A 5,300-nucleotide genomic window follows, 5' to 3' on the forward strand; every position below is an offset into this window, starting at 1 on the left:
TTTATCTAGAATCAACTATAAAAGGAGGAAGTTGTATTGGGAAAAGATCATGGTTAACATCATACTGAAATAAAAACTTGTTCGCTGCTTTATTATTATTCTCAGAAAGCCTATTATTCTTTTTTGGTCTCTTGATTATCAATAACCGGATTTTTCATCTCAAATTCTAGTTTTAACCGAAATTATATTTTTTTTGGTTAAACAACTAACAAAATATAAAACAAACAAAAAAAACCAAGAAGTTATTCAACTTTAAAATATTTTGTCCGTCTGTACAGGTTTTAAAAATAAATGATTACTAGTAAATAAATGCCCTTCTCTGCAAACAGAAAATGTTGTTGGGCCAATCTATGACAATGCACCCGCAAAGACAAAATTTATAGGTAATTTTCTAAAATTTGCTAATATTTGTATAAATTTTCTTCATATTTGTTTCGCTTGTTTGTATAAATTTTTTCAGATTTGTTTCGCTTGTTTTGTATGAATTTTCTTCAAAGTTATTTGGTATTTTTGATAGTTTTTAAAACTTATGGGTATACGTCTCATTTCATGTATTTCAAAAAAACATGTGAAATATGTTTTGAAAAATTATATCCAAACAGATTTTCATCTTCAAACCAAATTTAACCTAAATAAGATTTTTTTAAAATAAATTTGGGAATTTATGACCAAAACGCTAGCTAAATATAATTTATTTGTATTATACTTTCAAAGTAAAAGATCTTAAGATCAACTAGATCCTATCTTTAACGAAATTTTTTTGATTAAATCTAGTTAACGATAACCCTAAAAAGCTGTATGATGTCGCTGCTATAGCAAAAGTGCTTATAAAAAGTAATTTTTGCTTTATGCAAGCTTTGCTTTTACGATCTATCAATAAACAACTCCTTAAACATTAATTAAGAAACTGGAATAGGTCATCCAGCTTTCAGAATCTGATTCAAAAGAAGAATAAACAAACTACCTTTTGCATTTCGTGGCCTCCCATTGAAATAAATTACAATATCATAAAAGAGTTTACCCTTTATATGGGATACTATGAAAATACTTTTACACTATCAAATCATTTAAATAGCAGTAAATAATTACACCATAATAAGTGAAACTAGTTATCCGTAAATATGACATGCAACCTATGCGATTAGCGTAAATATTATTTGCATCGTCAGTGTATATATGTAATTACTTAAACTTTAAACTTAATGGACTGGCTGTTTAACCAAAAATTAGATTTTAGGTCAAAGCTTGAATTTAGAAGAACTCGGGTTACTGATAATCGGAAAAGTATATAAGAAAGAGATTTTGAATAATATAATCAGAAAGCAAATAGAACAAAGTATATTCCAGTAATATTTTTTCGTGTGCCTACAGTTGTTTGTGACTTTCCCTTTTATAGCTGTTTTGGGAATACAGATTTTTCCTTTGTCATAATAAGACAATTATGGGTAATTAATGACCTTAAATGTTACGTTATGCAATCATATACATTCAATACATATTCTCTAACGTTTCTAGTATTTAATACTCATTAAATGCTGTATCTGGGCTCTTTTTGCTGTCAGATTCATTCCTTTGTCTCTTCTCGATCCTTGACCTTTGAATGTCTTGAATAGGTACGAGCGTTGAATTATTTGTATGACTGCTCGTACCTTCTTCATTTAACTTGCTCGTATCTATCGTTACTCATGTCTGTTGTTGCTCGTATCTGTTAACCAACCTTAATTCTTTGACTGCTTGGTCAGTCTACGTGCCATGACACATCACCATATAAATACAATTTTCCCTAATACAGATAGTCCTCCCACTTTCCATTTATTCATCAGTTTGAATATTTGGGAAGTGGAATTCATTAAAGGAGAATTTTTGTCACCATTAATGTTCTGACAGAGTTGACGCTTTAATTATCACTTCCATTTAATGCTTTAGACACGTGTCATCTTCTTATTGGTTCCACAATTTCCAACACTTTTTCAGGCTGTCTTTTCGGCTCCACTGTTTATGAAGTATCAGTTACCATTATTGTGATCCTTCCATTACTGCGTTTTTACTTTTGACGGTCGCCCATCAGTATAAATTCAATTTTTCCTTTCACCTTTTACCACATAAAACTTTTTCCTTGAACACTTAAATTGTGCGAATCTTTGTTTACTTCTTTCTCTTCTTCATCATGTCTTCTTCGAACCCTAACCCTAAGAGAGTTCCTATTTTAGACAATTTTCCCAATTCTCCCGTTAGACATAGAAGAGGTGGGAGACTTCGTAGCTTAGGATCCTCTCGTGGTGGTGGTTCTGCCATGCCTTCTCCTAGCCCTGGTTCTTCCTCTAGAACTAGAGGTTCTTTTTCTATAAAATCATCTTCTAAGAGCAAGGAGGCCTCTGAACCATTACAGGAACCTTTGGTAGAAGAAATAGTCCCTAACGATTTATCTTTTCAGCATGATAGACAATCACTTCAGACCCAAATTTCTGGTTTGGATCGTGTTGATGCTTACCCCACTATGATTACAGAGATTTTAGCTCCCATAGTTCGCAAAGATTGTCACTGGAGTAATGATTTTCCCATTGTAATCCCCAATCCAAATTAGAGGATTACTTCATATATGACTGGATTCTCTTTCATTTACACATACCCTTTTACTCTTGCGTTTAAACCAGCTATTGACCCAGTAATTCTCGATTTCTGTCGTTTCTTCAAAGTTTGTTTAGCACAGGTTGGCCCGCTTGTATGGAGGGTTGTTGCTTGTTTAAGGCATCTGGCCAATTTAGCAAACGTTGATTTCACCTTCTCCCACCTAATTCATCTATACTCCCTTAGACTTTTTCGTAATGGTGTCTTTACCTTAGTGGCTAGGAGTAAGAGAGTTTTGGTAAGCCCAGAAGATGATAAGGATCGTGGCTGGTATGCCCGATTTGTTGCTGCTCCCACAGTTGGTTTAGTGGGTGAACAAAACGTTCCCTTTCCTTAGAAGTAGAATTTTGCACGTAAGTCTCTCATCTCTCCCGTACCTCTTTCTTTCGAATTTACAAATTTCTTTAACTTTGTTTCTTTTTTTTTAGCAACCATGGGAGTTGTGGAGAACATTCCCAATTTTCGTGGTTGGGTAGATAAATTGTTGAAGATTGCTCCTATGGAGGCTAGGTCTTGGAAATTTATTTCCAATCGTCATGGTTGGAAAGTAAAGACTCACGGTATGAGTTTTTGTCTTTCTCGTATGTAGGATTTTTCTCTTTATTGCCTTAACTTTCAATTTTCTCTTTGTCAGGTTTTGCTATTCGAGGTGTTACTGCTGAAGCAGTTGCAGCTTCTCGTTTAGGAACCCAACTTTCTTTAGAAAGTGCTCAGGATATTCTTCTGAAAAGAAAAACCGCAGACGATGATAGCTCCGACGAAGAAGAGGAGGATGGTTCCTTGGTAAAAAGGCCAAGAGTTCGGAGACATATCGTCTCTGATGAAGCTGAAGTTTCTCATCATTTTTCTCCAACCGGGCCTGTTAATCTCGTCTCTGACGAGGATGTTGCTACCCCGTCATGATACTCATNATTAAGCTGTTTAGGAGATCATAACCAGAATAGTGATTGAAACAACATTGAATATCTTGCCTTATGATGGAAACAAGAAGGTTGGATGTAGTAGTAAATTTTTTGAACAACAGATCAAGGTCTGTGTAAATGCCAACCAGAAATGAAGTGGTACAAACCTTGACACAGAATTCTTTGGCAGAGGCAGGAATAATCTCTGAACCAAAGTCATTTGCTGTCGGAAAACGCCATCTAAAAGAAGACAAAGAGTAAGCAGTTAATGATCTTCTTTTACCTGATATCTTCAGCATGTTACTGTAGATGAAGCATGAAGAAACTCAACGTTAATATATGGAAGATATCTTCAAGATCAAGCAAGGAGACTCAGAATTGCTTAGAGAATTCGTGGACAGATTTCAACGTGAAAGAATGACATTGCCACGTGTACCTGACAATTGGGCAGCCATAGCCTTCACAAGCAACTTGAATGAGAACATTTCAGAAGCTACGAGGCAACTCAAGGAAAGCCTCCGAGAATTTCCAGCAATGACGTGGAATGACGTCTATAACAGATACAGTACAAAGATGAGGATTGAAGAAGATATTATTTTACGACATAAAAAAGAAGAAAAAGTAGGCTCAAGACGTGCTGAAAATGAAAAAAGATCCGGTAAAAATAGGTACGATCCATACATGGGACCTGCGGGGAGAGACTCACGATCAAAGCAGGACAATCAAAGGTACGATCACAGATCAATGAATAAAGAATCAGGCTCGTCTTCCAGATTTGGGAATGATCGAAACACACGCGAGCCACGAGATGATGATAAGGGTCTGAAGGCAAGGTTTGGTGGTTATAATTTCAACGTAAGCACTTCTGAACTTGTAGCTGTTTTAAGAAGCATGGGAGATAAGGTACGGTGGCCAAAGGAAATGCGATCGAATCCAAACAGACGAAACCCTAATCATTGGTGCGAATTTCATAACGATCACGGGCATAAAACAATAGATTGCAGGTTTTTGCAAGGTGAAGTTGATCATTTGCTAAATCAGGGGTATCTCACTGAGTTATTCAGTGAGAAAGGTAAACAAGCATACGTGAAGAACAGGCAGGAGCCTCCAAAGCCACCTTCACCCAAAAGAACTGTCAACGTTATAAGTGGGGGTGAAGATATAAATGGCGTGTCATATACTGCAGCAAATAAGATTTCCAAAGTAACAATTACTCACGGGAAGCGGCTGCGGCATATATTGGAAGAAGAAAATATTACATTCAATGATGCAGATGCCGAGGGTCTATTAACTCCACATAACAACGCACTGGTAATATCTTTACTTGTACATGACACTAACGTGAAACGAGTTTTGATTGATCCAGGTAGTTCTGTGAACATTATTTTGATACGAGTATTCCGTAAGATGCAAGCTGAAGAAAAAGTAATACCAAAGGCACACACTCTATCTGGGTTTGATAATTCCAGCGTCGTTACAAAAGGAGAGGTAACACTCACCATATTTGCTGAAGGAGTCGTCAAAGACACAAAGTTTCAAGTAGTAGACATGGAGATGGTTTACAATATGATTCTTGGGAGACCATGTATCCACGAGATGGACGTTGTTCCTTCAACTTTGCATCAAGTCATCAAATTTCAAGCGCCATGGGGAATATGTCAAATCAGGGAAGATCAACTGACATCTAGGAACATCAACTCCGTGGCAAACTCAAGCACGAAGGGTGAAGAAAAATAGCAATTACAGAATTCAGTTGAGGATAAATAGCGT

This window comes from Nicotiana attenuata, unplaced genomic scaffold, assembly GCF_001879085.1.
Source record: "Nicotiana attenuata strain UT unplaced genomic scaffold, NIATTr2, whole genome shotgun sequence".
In the NCBI taxonomy this organism is placed as follows: domain Eukaryota; kingdom Viridiplantae; phylum Streptophyta; class Magnoliopsida; order Solanales; family Solanaceae; genus Nicotiana; species Nicotiana attenuata.